The following is a 16,874-nucleotide window of genomic DNA, read 5'->3' on the forward strand; positions in this document are numbered from 1 at the left end:
TCCTAATTGGCCTTCACAACCAACCACAGCACCGAGACCAATCTTCGTGCCGCTACAGATGACATTTGCACCCTCCTCAACCGAGGCAAAACTGCTGCCCTCATCCTCCTGGACCTCTCAGCTGCCTTCAACACTGTCTTCCACCACACCCTCTGTGCAAGGCTCCATGATACCGGCATCTGTGACAAAGCCCTGGAATGGATACGCTCCTTCCGCACTGGCCAAACACAGAGAGTCAGACTTCCACCTTTCAACTCAGAACCCACAGCGATCACCTGTGGAATGCCTCAGGGCTCCTCCCTTAGCCCCACCCTCTTCAACATCTATATGGCCCAGCTTGAAGCCAATCAGAAGCCATGGACTCAAAACTGTCTCCAATGCTGACAACACCCAGCTGATTCTTTCCCTCACAGATGAACCCACAGCCACCAAGAGCAACTTCCACCTGGATGAAGGACAGCTGCCTCAAGCTTAACTTGGACAAGACCGAAGTCCTCATCCTGGGCTCCACCCTTTCTGCCTGGGACTACTCCTGGTAGCCTGCAGCACTCTGAATCCCCCCCACACCCACGGACCATGCACAAAACCTTGTCATCATCCTGGACTCCTTGCTCTCAAGGAACCACCAAATCAACCCTGTTTCATCCTCCTGCTTCCACACGCTCTGCCTGCTTCATAAAATCTTCAAGTGGATCTCCAGTGAATCCAGGAAAACCATCACCCATGTGGTCGACAGCATCAGACTCGACTACGCACTCTATGCCGGCACCACCCAGAAACTCCTAAAGAAACTGGGGAACATCCAGAACACCTCCGCCAGGCTTACCCTGAACATCCCATGCCGCAGCCACACCACCGGCCACCTGAGAGACCTTAACTGACTACCTATCAACAAAAGAATTACCTTCAAGCGCCTCATGGATGCCTACAAAGCCCTCCACAACGCCGGACCTGCATACCTCGATCACTGCCTCTCCTTCTACACTCCCAGCAGATATCTCCACTCCGCCCAACTGGCTTTGGTCACCATCCCACGGATCCACAAGACCACTGGAAGATCCTACTCCTACCTTGCTGCAGAGACCTAGAATGCCTTGCCTCTGTGCCTCAGGCAATCACCATTGCTGCCACAATTCAGGAAGGACCTCAAGACCTGGCTCTTCAACTTGAGACCCTTACTGGTGATAAGTTGTGCTTATAAAAAACGGATTGATTAATTGAAATTGTTCACAAGCCCAGACTACACTCAAACTCTGTTTTTCTAGAGAATAGACACGTTCAGTCTGATATAAACTTTGGCTGGCATAAGTCACAATTTGTCTGAGCATTTGGATGTCCTTTGTGTTGCTCAAGGATTGTGCTCAACCCCAAGGACTTGTGTCTACAACAATCCAAGTATGTAACTTTGGATCCAACTAAGCCATTTCTGTTTCATTTTCAATCATGTGTATGATTCTCTTGAAGCTTTGATCACATTCAGAGGATCAATGGAAGGGAACATTCTTCCTCATCAACTCTCTTAATGGGGCACTCTTTGGCGCCATTCAGCTGTGTAATTGTGTCCACTATGTGAGGAACTGGGTGTCTTTCTCTCCCAATCACTTGCTGGCCTGGCGTATATCAACACAAATGGGCACTGCACCTCCACTGTCATTTTTTGGACACTACTACTATGCGCGCAACCCATTGCGTAGGACCAGGAGAGTGCTTGATGATGTCATGCTTTAATAAAGCTTCCAGTTCTTTCTCAACAGCCTCCTGTAAATGAAAAGCAATCCAACGGTGTCGCTGAGCAACAGGATGAATGTCCTCATTAACGAGAAGTTGCAACTTCATTGTCAGGAGTTTCCATCCAGAGTCCATGAAATAACAATGGAACTGACTTACTACTACAGAATGTGCATTGAGGTTGTAATTGATGGATATCAATCCCATGTCAGCAGCAGTACTGAAACTGAGCAGACATGCACTCTACGAAGTACCTTGGAGAACATGAATTTGTGCTTGTACTGTTGTTTTCTTATGCCTCATGGTCGCTACAAATGACCCTTGATTTTGCAATGGTATAAGAGCAGCCCACGTGTACACCTTTGTTTTCGATGGTGTTAGACATGGTATTGGTGACAGTTCGTCGTATATTTCTGCCAGCATGATACTGATCAGTGCACCACTGTTTATAATTGTGAGAAGCTGGCCTGGCATATGATGTCCACTAATGTAAGTGGGCACCTTGCACCAGTCCAGACAACCCTTTTGGTGATTTAAGTGGTCTCAGACAACCTTAGAAAGCTATCCTAGTGGTAGCTGTGGAGAGCAGCCTTCAGGCTTAGTCTTGGAGTGTAAAGCAGATTGTTTTACCAGAATGCAATCTTAAAGTATAGATTAAATTAAAAAGAACCACACAAAGTATTTATAAAAATATGTATTTATTAAATAACCTATGTAGTATGTTACTGTATCTCCCCTGTGGAGATAGACACAAAGCAGACAATGCTAAAGCATAGAAATCACAGTAAATAGCACTAATAAACAGTGGGCCCTAGGGGGGGACCAAACCATATACTAAGGAAGTGGTATAAGAGCCATGACTCAAGTTGAGACAATATTGAGAGGACGTAGAATTGCTGGGGACCCACAGAACCACCCAAGGTAAGTCGATAGGGACCCCGCGGAGAGCGTGTGCAGTATGTGAACACAACTGCGTGCTCTGTACAAGTCTATGTTCAAGTCGAGGTAGGATTTTTAAAGATTAAGGAACCTTCCCGATGGACCCTGAAGAAACCCCGTGGAAGACAGAAGGTTGGAGAGCCACCCCACCCTTGGATACCATGGTACCCAAGTTACCTATCCCAGGGAAGCCGGGTGCATAGGTGTGAAGTGGCGTCGGAACCATAGATGAACCCAATGGAGGGCTTCAGGAAAGTGCAGCTGCTGGAAGAGGAGAAAGTGTCCGGAGAAATCCAAACATGGATTCTTTTTTTTTTAATGAATCTTTTTAGTGAAACAGACATCAGTACAAATAATAAATGCAGAAGATGCAACCAAATGACATGTTGCAAAGGCATATAGGGGGGGATTACAATTTGACATAGGAGGGGAACATCACGGGGAAAGGGGAACATTTGTTTTAGAAAAGTCTGGTGGCGTACAAATTTCTCCTCAATAGCTATTCCAATGGCTCCAGGTACGGACCCATTTTTTGGGGCATCCCCAGGCAACATAGACCATCTTCTCTCTAAACATACACCAATCAAGGTCCCTCTCCCAGGCATCTAGCGAAGGCGGTTTAATAGCACCCCACAATTGTACAATGTTTCTTTTGGCTATCATGAACCCCAGGGTGGCCCATTGCGTCTGGTAAGTGTTCAGGTCCGTAGGTTCCCATATGTTCCAAACATTGATTCTTGAAGAGGTATACCTGAAAGCAGAGGGGAGACTGTCTATGTCACTCAGGGGTGACAAGGAGACTTGGAAGACGGAGGCCCTCCGATGTCTGGTGTTTCAGGTAAGATGAGGGTGACATTGACTCTGCAGCTGCGAGGACCAGGCGACGCTGAGGGTGACCAGGACCCAGGTACGAACTGCCCCATGAAGGATGTCGAGTGCTGAGGGGTCAGTGTCTGGTGGAAGCACCAACAAGCCTTGGCAAATGCAACCCACGCAGGCAGTCAAGAAGGTGCATGGTTGGGACCAGCAAGGTCCAGGAGACTCGCCACAAGCAGGGGAGTTAGGGCAGGCCCTGAGCAATCAGGGGAGCCCAAGGAAAACAAGGATGACCCTTGAATGGACCCACAGGCCGGAGGCACAGGACTCACGAGAGGACCTCACACAGCTCACCAAAAGATGCAGGCCACGATGCACACGATGCGGTGTGGCCGAAGATTCTAGTCGCTGGTGGTGCTCGAGGTTGGGGCAACTGCAAAGGGGACACGGTACTCAGGGGTTCAGTTATTGCAACCCCCACGAAGACTACTGGCCTCAAACTTGGTGAGAGGGTTGAGCAGTCCTCAGGAGCTGGGAAAAACCACCACCTGTGTTGCAGAGCCCACAGAGTACAGAGGAGCTCAGGATCGCAGATCGATCAACTTAATTGGGGTGCCTGCGAATGCAGGGAGTGACTCCTTCACTCCAAGGGAAATTACTTTGGTAGTCCTTGATGCTTCACAGGCCTTGGAAGGTTCCTGCTTGTTGCATAGGCAGCAGACTGGAAGGGAGACAAAGTCAGGCCTAAATGAAGTCCAGAGTGCCCAGACAGTAGAAGAGCAGTGGTTTCAATTATGCATCTTATCCCACGATGAATCTAGGGAACTACACCTGGATAAGCCCTTAGGTACCCGAAGGAGAGGGTTGGGAAGATTCAGAGGACCCTCCCAGGGGAGGGCCAAGACAGGGGAGAGGTTACTTCCCTGTCCTTTGTCCATTTTCGCACCAGAGCAGGAGCCAGTGGCTCCCAGGACTGGTTTGAACTGGACTATGCACAGGGACACCAAATGTGCCCCCATGCAGACTTTCAAGCACTGGCAAGCGCACCCACCCAGCCCTCATATACTAAATCCTGTCTGGGAGGTGGCCACACCTTCCTGTGACATGATGCCTATTGTTCTACCTATCCCTGCTCAAGCTTCGCTCAGCAGCAGAAGGGCAGAAATGTGTCTTTTGTCGGCAGTAACCATTTTGTGCTGTCTGGGACTAGAAGGCTGGTACCGGGAAACTGAGAGCCTAACGGAGGACTCTTCCAGTGCTTGGAATCATACCTCCGACACCGTTTACAGTGTGGGGGTATGATTCCAACTTGTTTGATACCAAACATGATAGGATTCGTTGCAGCTGTTTTCGAGAGGGTCATCGCGCGATTACGCGGTGCCCCTCTATATAGCATATGGCTGCTTCACTGACAACCTGGAAGAATGGACTCCGTAGGCTGCAGGGGTGTGCTGCTCATGCAGGTACGCCCTCGCTTAGAACCAAGCACCCTGCTCTCAGAATTGTAAAGGCCTGCGATAGGGGTCACTTGTGGGTTTTAAGTGCAGTGACCCTTAGATATAGTAAACCTATATATTTAGTAAGTGGTGCATGCACCAACTTACACAGGCTGCAATGGCAGGCTGTATTTCCATTTTGAATGGTCTCTCATGGGTGGCATAATGAATGCTTCAGCCCATGGGAGACCTCTGGAGTACCTATGCCCTGGGTAGATTGGTACCATATACTAGGGACTTATAAGGGTACCCCAGTATCCAATCTGGGATGTACCGAAGTACTGAACACAGCAATGTAGGGAGAAAGCAGATAGACTGGGGTCCTGATTAGCAGGATCCCAGTCAGACTAGTCAAAAACAGCATAACATCAAGCAACAAGCATTGGCATAGCCAATAGGTCTCGCCTTTGGGACCTTATAAGTGTTTAGCCATGCAACAGTTGATGTTGTTGCACCAAGGATATTGTACTGCATAAATAAATAAATACTTATAAGGTCCCAAAGGCGAGACCTCTTGGCTATGCCAATGCTTGTTTTTTTACTCCTATTCTTATACACAAAGGGCTGCATATCTGTCCCTGCTGTGATCAGCTGGAGGTGCTAAGGCAGGATGGGTCCTATACATCTGAGAACCTCTGCAAGCTCAGAGCCCATAGTAAATGGGAACAGTAAACAGCTGCAGTCAGCTTTTAGAAATATTTTAAACAAAGTAACTTCAGGCAGACTAGGTGAGCAGGGCAGGTAAACGGGTGGCGTAAGTAGGGAAATGGGTTCAGAGCACGCCAAAGCAGAACCAATTCTAGGCACTGTTGCCACCCACATGAACTTTCAAGTCCAGTTGTGTACCTCGCCTGGTACGAAGTCCCTATCGCTGCTCTCAGCCGTGCCAAATTTCAATTAACAAATAAGAAGGCATGCGTGACTGACGCACAATGACCGGCCAGGCCACACTAGATACTGTCACCACCAGTCGTTCAGCAAAGCCACTGGAGCACAGAGTCCCGGAGCCTAATACTAAGTGGCGGTGGCCCGCACAAATAAAGTGCAACGCCACCTCACATGCCACCAAGGGGACAGGATGGAATTGGCACTGGGCCTGTCAGAGATGCATATTTTCAAAGTGCAAGTGGCGCCCCCACATCTTGACGCCCGTTGCGGTGGCACCGCCCAAAAGCCGGCACTGTAGAACATTATTAGACATATACTAATATAACTATGATGTAGAACAGCTGTTGACAGCTTAGGTTGTAATTCGAATCACTGCTGTCAAATGTGTAATGGAAAATGATTGGGGCTTATCTTACCATTGTGTAGCAGAGTTGGACCGGCGGAACCGGGGATAGTGGACTCGTGGTCCCACGTACCATTCTCACCCCCTCTTGTTCCCTTACCGCAGGACGAGTGGGCGACAGCCTCGGATGCATCTGTCACGGATCACGGTGAGGGCGAGGTGCCCTTTAACTGGGCCGAGATCCCCGGAGGTGACACGCCCCTCTCTGACGTCAGAAGAGACGATACGTCAAATACCATCGAGACGGGACGAGCGTCGGACGGCGATCCCTGGAGGTACAGAGGAGGCGAACGGAGCGGAGCGAAGGAGGAGACCGGAGAAAGCGAAGGAAGAGGGACGAGAGCGAACACCAAGGAGCGGCGAGGACCCGGCGGGCAACAGAACCGACGGCCGGGAGCCCAGGAGCACCGCGAAGCGCCCAGCCACGTTCCCAGGGGAGGAGCGTGGCTCGGACAGGTACGCAACCGTGTAGCGGGTTGGGTAGGAAGGAGGGAGCCAGCACCTCCGTAACCAGAGGAACCTCCTTGGGAGTGGGGGTGAGCTCCTAGCGGGCGAGGGCGTACTTCTCATCCCTCGTTGTTTCCCCAACCTTTTCCCTCACCTAGTATCGTCACTGCACCAAGGACACGTCCGGGGAAGAGAAAGGGGAGGGTGGGTCACAGTTGCACATTGGGTTTCCCTCACTCCCGGTCCTGGGTTCAATTGAAGAGTGTCGAAGGCCATAACCCTGACAGTGCCTTGTCCTTACTTTCTTTTGGGGCCCCCACACACCTGGTGACTCCGAGGAGCCTGACTTCAGGGACGTCTGGAAGAAAGGGCGGGAGCAGAGACCCAGGCCAGCGCAGATCTTCGTGCCACGACGTACAACGTCACCTTTGCCAAAGAGCGGATCACGAGTAGACTGAAAAGACGCTGTTATAAAATAAAACCACAGTTACCTCGAACACTGTCTCCGTCTGTCCCTGAGCCCCCGTTACAACTGGTGTCAGAAGTGGGATTTCCATCAAGCTCCACCTGTATCGAGATGGAGGCCCTCATTCAGCATCTGGTTCAGGGACAGGAGAAGTTAGGCTGGGCCATCGAACAGCAACTGACCTCTGCGCAAGCCGATCGGGAACAGTTTCAGAAATCGCTAAATGCACACCTCGGGGCCCTGCAAAGCAACCCGACGCTACCAACGGCCCACACAGCCGCGGAAAGAAGAGCTCCGGTGCCTCAACCCACGGGGGTGGCTCTGCAAAAGTACGTAGCTGGAGACGATCCCGATGGCTTTCTCACCAATTTCGAGAGGGCGGCCCGAGCCTGTGGTTGGCCCGAAGAGAAATGGCCCTTCTTCCTGGCTCCCTTGCTAACGGGACAAGCCCAGGCGGCCTACCAAGTCGCCAATCCCGAGGGAATGACCCCAAAGGAGGACATCCTGGAATATCTAGGACTAGACTCGGAGGCCTACCGAGTCAGGTTCCGAAAGGAGCGGGGCATTCCCGGAGAAAACCCGAAAGCCCTCTACTTCCGCCTCAAAACGGCGGCCGATAAATGGCTGAAACCGGACAGCAGCACAAAAGAAGATATCATGTCCAGAATTTATTTGGAACAATTTATGGAGGCTTTACCGTACGGCTCGCAGCGATGGCTGAGACAGCACTCGAACCTATCAGTGGCTCAGACGCTAGAGATGGCCGCGAACTTTGCGAGAGCCCAACCGCGCCACTGCCCCGCGGAACAGGAAAGACCTCCCTCCAAAGGACCCCCCCCCGGGGTGCGACCGGAGAAAAAAGGGAGGGCGACCGCAGAGATGATACGGGCCAAACCAGGACGAGCGGACTGGCCCTCGATGAGAGGTCCCCAATGTTATGATTGCGGTGAATGGGGGCACATCGCCAGGCTGTGCCCCAGGAAACGAACTGAGGAGCCCATGGATGTCGGGTATATCCCTTCGGCGGTCCTATATTCAGCTGAACTAGGCTCCTCTTATTATGTACGTATACAGATGAATGGACAAGTAGTAAAGGCCCTGCTAGATTCGGGTTGCAGACAATCCGTGGTGAGGAAATCAATAGTCACCCCCCAGCAGTATCTTAACGGTCAGATAGTCCACATACGATGCATACACGGGGACGTGAAACCGTATCCCCTGGCCCAAGCTCAGATAACCAGTCCCACCCAAGAGACCTATACAGTACGAGTGGGAGTGGTAGATTCCCTTCCAGAGGACGTGATCCTAGGTGTTGAAAACCCTGACTTTTTGTCCCTCTTTAAAACAGAGTTGAGGAGGGGGGGGTTCCCCATGCTCCACAGCCATCCCCGGCCTTAGCGAGTCCCGAGCCCTGGATCACGGATCGGAGTTTCAAATTCGCCCAGGCCAATGACCGGTCTTTATTTAACGCATAGGAAGACGCCCACCAAAACCTCACGCCCTTAGGCAATCGATACCCCCGGTTCACGATCACTAACGGACTCCTCTACAGAGAGGGCAAAGAAGGGATGACCCCTCAACTTGTGGTACCCCAGCCCTTCCGGGAACAGGTGATGTTCTTTGCCCACTCCCACCTGACAGCAGGCCATACGGGCAAAGAGAAGACAGGGGAGGGTATTCTGCGCTGTTTTTTTTGGCCAGGTATTTATAAAGACATTGAAAGATATTGTCAATCTTGTGAAGTGTGCCAAAGGAAGAGCGCCTATAAACCCCCGGCGGCTCCCCTCCGACCGATGCCCATCATAGGGGTCCCATTCGAAAGGATAGGAATGGATCTGATCGGCCCTTTACCTCGAACTCAGAAGGGGAACGTACATGCCTTAGTGGTCGTGGACTATGCCACCCGATTTGTGGAAGCCTTTCCCCTTAAAACCCCCACCACAAAGAATCTGGCTGATAAACTGATAGAAATGTTTTCGAGGGTAGGGTTCCCCAAAGAAGTGGTTACCGATCAGGGAACCCCCTTCATGTCCCGTATGATGAGGGAAGTGTGTGGCATCCTGGATGTAAGCCAGATCCGGACGTCCGTCTACCATCCCCAGACGGACGGGCTCGTGGAGCGCTATAACCGCACTCTGAAAACGACCCTAAAGAAAATGCTTACCGTTGAAGGACGCGAGTGGGACCAGCTGCTTCCCCTGGCGTTATATGTTATACGGGCCCAGGTGCAGAGCAGTCTCGGATACTCATCATTTGAACTATTGTACGGGAGACAGCCGCGTTCCTTGATGGAGATGACCAAAGATGCTTGGGAGACGGAAGATCGACGGGACCACTGTTCCCTGTTGGAGTACACCCAGAGGCTGAAGACGAAGCTGGGCAAGCTACGTATGTTGTCCCTCAGTAACCTGGAAAGAAGCCAGGAAAAACAGAAGAAACAATATGACAAAGGGAAGAAACTCAGGAAATTACTGGTCGGCGACTGGGCCCTGGTCCTGCTTCCGTCGTCCACGAGTAAGTTTAAAAGCGAGTGGCAAGGACCATATCAGGTGAAGGAGACCATAGGCGATACGACCTATAAGATCCAGATGTCCCCCTCCAAACAACAGAGCTATCATATCAATCTGCTCAAGAAATGGTTTGGCCCGTCACCTAAAGAAATTCGCTTGGTGGTTCCCACCGGCAGCCTGCCCGGATCCACGATCGAGGAATTATGTGTCAACCACGAGCTGCCGGAGATCCAGAAAGCCGAACTGAATGACACCCTGAAACCCTTTGCTGAGCTGTTCTCGGACCTTCCCGGACGCACCCATCTCATAGAACACCACATCGAGACCCAGCCCGGCCAACTGGTCCGACAAAGAGCCTATCGAGTGCCCGCTGCAAGAAGAGAGGCTATCCACCGAGAGGTGAAGGAAATGATAAACTTGGGGGTAATAAGACCCTCCAAAAGTGAATGGAGATCCCATATTGTCATGATCCCCAAGCCGGACGGCTCGACCCGGTTTTGTATGGATTTTAGAGCCCTGAACGACATCTCGACATTTGACGCCTACCCCATACCGAGAGTCGATGAGCTGATCGAGAAAATAGGAGACGCAGCCTACATCACCACGTTTGACTTGACCAAAGGCTACTGGCAGGTGCCTTTGAGGGAAAAGGACCGCAAAAAGACCGCGTTCGCCACAGAGCAGGTCTTGTTTGAGTTTACGGTACTCCCGTTTGGGCTACACGGGGCACCAGCCACCTTTCAACGGCTGATGAACACCATTCTGCGCCCCTTCCATGACTTTAGCTCCGCATACTTAGACGATATTGTGGTCTATAGTCGCTCTTGGGAGGAACATCTCCACCATTTAACTATCATCTTGACAGCACTACGCCAGGCCGGTTTGCATATAAATGCGAAGAAATCCAAAGCCGCATGTCACAGGGTGAAATACCTCGGGTATGTCCTAGGGGACGGGGTTATCGCTCCACAGACGGAGAAAATCAGGGCCATAGTCTCCACGCCTTTTCCCACCACCAAGAAAGAGCTACGGGGGTTCCTGGGGTTGATAGGGTACTACAGACGGTTCCTTCCCAACTTCGCTGACACTGCCGCCCCCCTAACGGACCTATTGAAACAGGACAGTTCCCCGCGGTCTTTGAAGAACCCTTCCCCGGAGGCTCTACGAGCCTTTCAACTACTGAAAACCACGATCACGACTCACCCCATACTCATTTCCCCCGACTTCGACAAGACCTTTATAGTGGCCACTGACGCCTCCGACACGGGGGTGGGGGCTGTCCTATCCCAAATAGGGGCGGATGGGCTGGAACACCCCGTTCTCTACGTCAGCCGCAAGCTGTTTCCCCGAGAGATCAAGTATCCGACCATAGAGAGGGAATGCCTGGCGGTGAAATGGGCCATTGAGAAGTTGCGTTATTACCTAGAGGGCAAGCATTTCATTCTGTATACGGACCACGCACCCCTACAGTGGATGTACAGACAGAAAAGCCAGAACCCCAGGGTGTTGCGGTGGTTCTTATCCCTTCAACCCTTCTCGTTTGAAGTCAAGCACCGTAAAGGGAAGGAGAACGGCAATGCGGACTTCCTCTCCCGGTCCGCTCATCTCCCCGAACGGGAGAAGCCAGGGGGGGAGGTGTGTAGCAGAGTTGGGCCGGCGGAACCGGGGATAGTGGACTGGTGGTCCCACGTACCATTCTCACCCCCTCTTGTTCCCTTACCGCAGGACGAGTGGGCGACAGCCTCGGATGCATCTGTCACGGATCACGGTGACGGTGAGGTGCCCTTTAACTGGGCCGAGATCCCCGGAGGTGACACGCCCCTCTCTGACGTCAGAAGAGACGATACGTCAAATACCATCGAGACGGGACGAGCGTCGGACGGCGATCCCTGGTGGTACAGAGGAGGCGAACGGAGCGGAGCGAAGGAGGAGACCGGAGAAAGCGAAGGAAGAGGGACGAGAGCGAACACCGAGGAGCGGCGAGGGCCCGGCGGGCAACAGAACCGACGGCCGGGAGGCCAGGAGCACCGCGAAGCGCCCAGCCACGTTCCCAGGGGAGGAGCGTGGCTCGGACAGGTACGCAACCGTGTAGCGGGTTGGGTAGGAAGGAGTGAGCCAGCACCTCCGTAACCAGAGGAACCTCCTTGGGAGTGGGGGTGAGCTCCTAGCGGGCGAGGGCGTACTTCTCATCCCTCGTTGTTTCCCCAACCTTTTCCCTCACCTAGTATCGTCACTGCACCAAGGACACGTCCGGGGAAGAGAAAGGGGAGGGTGGGTCACAGTTGCACATTGGGTTTCCCTCACTCCCGGTCCTGGGTTCAATTGAAGAGTGTCGAAGGCCATAACCCTGACAGTGCCTTGTCCTTACTTTCTTTTGGGGCCCCCACACACCTGGTGACTCCGAGGAGCCTGACTTCGGGGATGTCTGGAAGAAAGGGCGGGAGCAGAGACCCAGGCCAGCACAGATCTTCGTGCCACGACGGACAACGTCACCTTTGCCAAAGAGCGGATCACGAGTAGACTGAAAAGACGCTGTTATAAAATAAAACCACAGTTACCTCGAACACTGTCTCCGTCTGTCCCTGAGCCTCCGTTACACATTGTCATAAGAAATATGATCCTAATAGAGTTGTTTATAATAATTACAATCACTCTAGTTCATGTAATGTGTATACAAATAGTATTAAATAATCATAGAATGTAAAATGCCAACTCTTGTGTATATGTTCTGATTTTAGGGATCGAGGCGTGGCTCTTTATACCACTAATAGATGTGAGTTTTTTTCACAGCTTTACTGGACTTATAACCCTTTCATCAGTATGAGCATCCAATAGAGAAAGCGCTTCAACGCCTTGTCAGGGGTAGTAAGCACTGTACAAATACAATCACAATAGTGAGAGACACAGGCAAGTTTTCTATTTCTCTAAATATTTTACTATTTCCATAAGAGGCTTAGCAAATCAACTGGCGGTGACCCAATCATTTATTATAACACAACACGGCAAGTGGATCATCTGTCCTTAGAAGTAAAGAAAGGAAGAAGTATGAATAAGTTTGGGGACTGTGTGGGAGCTGGGCATCATTATCGGCTATTGAGAACACACACAATGCTGTCAATTTACAACGAAGATTAAACACAGCCACGGACATTAAGGGTGATATTATTGCACTAAGTGAGTCGAATCCCAGCATGCACTGATCCCTGTAGCTGCTTGTTGAACGACCGAAATCCTTATAGACAAGCTTTGCACTTGTACTTTGCCTCGTGAATAGTTGAACTTTCCATTCCAGCTGCTACTGAAGACACATCTGAGGCTTTCTCCGGGCTGCTTAAACAGAAAAAAATGTCTGGCTCTGCTATTCTAAATAGAGATGGCGTGTGACTGGACAAGCGTCGGACAAACAGCAGACTCCCTGCATTACTTGACAATAAATGCAGTAAAACAACAGATTAATTAACAGTAGTTAATGATTTATTGGACTGTGAGAAATTCATCCGACTTGCAGGCCCAAGCTGCTTCTAAGGTCGAGTTCCTGGAGAAAAATTATAAACAAAACACTTGTTGGGTAAAGGTTTACTTCTCAAACAGAACAAGCATTGGCCGTGCAGCCGTAAAAGTAACGGCCACTCGGCCGTGAAAGCGAAAGTGATCGCGGTGAAAGCGAAAGTGATCCCGATCGCGAGGACGCGCTCTGTGGTTAGCACGCGAGTGGTGCGCGCGCGCGCAGCAGTGATCGCGCTGGAAGGGAGGCAGATGGCGGCTGCGCGCAACCGCAAGCTTGAGGCCAGTGAGGTCTTGTAGCACTTTGAAAACCCCAATACTAAATGTCTTGCAGCGCATGAGCTGGCTCAGGCGAGACTTAAAAAGTGGGGGTAACCATAAGAAGCAGATCCTACTTTCCTACAATAATTAAAGTTTGTGGATCAGCTGTTCACCTTTAGCATGATCTTGGGCATCAGCCCAATGACTTGGATCGCTTCATGTGGCAATCTCTCTTTGACTTATGTTCTTCTTTGCAAGCACCAATCCTAAATGTGCATGTTTTTGTGTGGTCTACATCAACACTGCACTCCAATATTCACTGTTGCTGGATGATGATGCAGAAGTACTCTTGGAAGACAACTTTGATGGCTATCAACTTCATTTAATCTCTACTTGCCTTATTTGATGTTACTGGTACCTTTTCTAGACTGAGCGTCTCTCCAAGCATGCATTGTCTGAATGAATTGGAGAGGCGCCCATCAATTACTTTAAGGCACATGCCTTCTTCGTAATTAAATTCACTGAATTTGCAATGCTTGCCGAGGGTTTGAAGTCTTTCAGAGAACTCATCCATCGTTTCACCAGATTGCTGTCTTGCCTGGTTGAAAATGTATCTTTCGTGGCTAACTGGATGGACATTGTCCGAGATCGAGAGGAGGCCCACCTGCTCCTGTTGCTGGACGCTGTAAAGGCATTTGACACTGTCCATTGGCCTTTTCTGAGATGCACGCTAGAGAAGTTTGGCTTTGGCCCGGTGTTTAGGGATTGGGTGGCGCTACTGTACACGGCTCCAGAATCCAGAGTTCGGGTGAATGGCGCCTTCTTGGGCACCTGGCGGGTCCAGAGAGGGACTAGGCAGGGATGCCCCCTTTCCCCCTTACTATTTGTCCTTATACTTGAACCCCTGGCCTGTGTCATCAGAGCCGTCCCGGGGCTGGGAGGGTTTGTTGATGAAGCCCATCTACTGGACGAGGAACGCATATCACTGTATGCAGATAATATTCTACTGTACGTGACAAACCCGAAAGAGACACTCCCCCAAATGCTAGAGATTTTCGAGGAATATGGGCGCCAGGCTGGGTATAGGATCAACTGGAGTAAATCTACCCTGTATCCAGTTGGGGGAGTGGTGGAGCCACAGGCCTACCCCAGCTGCTTCAGACGCTCAAGGCTTTACGTATCTGGGTCTATATATAACCACAGATGTGGCAGCGGGCCTTGCTCGTAACTTCCGGCGGGTTTTCTCCAACTTCCAGGAGGATGTCAAGAGGTGGAGAAGGCTTCCGCTGACAATTATGGGCAGGGCTGCCATGTATAAAATGATCACACTTCCCCAGTTGCTCTACATGCTGCACAACACATACACTAAAATACCGGAAACCGTGTTAAAAAACATAGACAACAAACTGCGTTTACTTCTGTGGGATGGGGCCCATCCACGCATTGCACTACAAACACTCCAGAGGAACCCATACAACGGGGGTTTGGCCCTACCAGACATTAGGGCGTACTATAGAGCATCCCATCTTATCGTAATTAATGAACGGACTCATGCACCTGGGGACCATCCGACATTTAGGCTAGAGAGATTGCAATTTAGGGAGCACACACACTTGCATTATCTCTACGGGGGCAGGGGAGGTAGCCGTTTGTTGCAAGCAACCCAGAGAACGACAGATGCACTGGGACCAAAAACCAACGATAGAGACACCCTTATGGGAGGGTAATAGATTGCCAGAGATTAGGAAGCTGCGGGGGTTAAGCAATAGGATTTAATTGGTATTTCTAGAGTGGAGGATGTCTTAGAAAAGAGGGTGTTGGCTTCTTTTCGCTCGCTCCAGGTCAGATATCAGCTCCAGGACACCCAAGCTTACGCATACCTCCGTCTGAATTATGCATGGATGGCAGAAGGGCTGGATGGAGCAACACTACCGGAATGTGCCCCGTTAGAGGGGCGACTCCTACAGGAGGAGATCCTAGCTAAAGCTATCTCAAATACCTATAAAACGCTTCTTAATAACATGCTGGATAAACTGGGCCCCCTCCGAGCTAAATGGGAAAGAACCACCGGGGCAATGGATGATCTTGACTGGGAAGCGGCACTCATGCATCCACGTGAGGTGGCCATTAAACTAAGGTTGCACCTCATCTAATATAAAATATTACACCAAGTCTATTTTGTTAGGCAAGACTGCATAAAATAGGGTGAGCTCCAAGTCCCGAATGTCTTCGGTGTCACATTGAACGTGGAAGATACATACACACTCTCTGGGAATGTAATAAAGTCCAAATGTACTGGGGAAAGATTGTGGCAGAGCTAAATAATATATTAGAAGTCCAACTAGAGTTGGAACCAAAATTTCTCCTGGGGATTCCTGTGGAGGTGGATATCCCGAGATGCAAGCTTGTCCTCGCCAACCGACGGCTGGTGGTGGCCAGACGGGACGCAGCCAAGTACTGGGGGGCCCCGTGACTACCCACCCTGAATGAATGGAGGACGAGTCTTGACTTATTAATGGTGGCGGAACAAGTAACCTACAAGGCTAGGGGTTGTCCACGGACATTTCATAAAATATGGGCACCATGGATAAAATACTACGACTTAGACGTGGGAGGGGAGGAAGGGAATGGAGACCTACTACCGGAAGGACCAGGGAGGGAGCCTTGAATAATATGAGGTTAGTCCTCTGTCAAGACCCACGAGCATTGTAAAAAGACTTTGTACATCTGCTGTGCCCAGGCTACTCGAACTTGGCCATTGCCCTGCTGGAAGAGGACAATGTACTCTATTTTGTGCCTTGCTATGTTGATATGAATGAATATTCACTGTGTATTGTGTATTCATGCTTGGTTTGAGGTTTTGTTTCAAACCAAAAACAAAATGTAAAAAACATTTTTTTAAAGAAAATGTATCTTTCATAGTTGACATTCGGCATTGGAGTGAACTTGGCTTCCAGCATTTCTTTGATTTTACCGTACAACATTTTATCAGCTTGTGATATTTTTTTTATCACTTCTTTCACACCATCACCTGCAAGGTTCTTTAAGTATTTAATGATCTTTTTGTCGTCTACTTTTTCTAGAGCATCTATGAAGTCATCAAACATTTTGATCCAGGCACTCCATCTGGCATCAAAATTCAGCTTGTTGGCGGTATCCAATGGCAGTGGTGGTTTCAGGAACACTGCAGTGCCATAACTTGCGTTGGGACTTAATGACGTTGAGAGTATATGCTGTCCCGTTGATGGTTGCTGCTCACTCGGACTTTGGAAGCATCAGCCCCTGTGCTTACATCTGGGTCATCGTGCCCAGGCTGAGGTCATTTGGCACTATCTTCTTTATTGACAGTGAGTAATAATTTTCTTTCTTGCACATGTTTTTCACCGCTCTCAACTTTTTTGCCTCATACCTGGTCA

This window comes from Triturus cristatus, chromosome 11 (assembly GCF_964204655.1).
Source record: "Triturus cristatus chromosome 11, aTriCri1.1, whole genome shotgun sequence".
In the NCBI taxonomy this organism is placed as follows: Eukaryota; Metazoa; Chordata; class Amphibia; order Caudata; family Salamandridae; genus Triturus; species Triturus cristatus.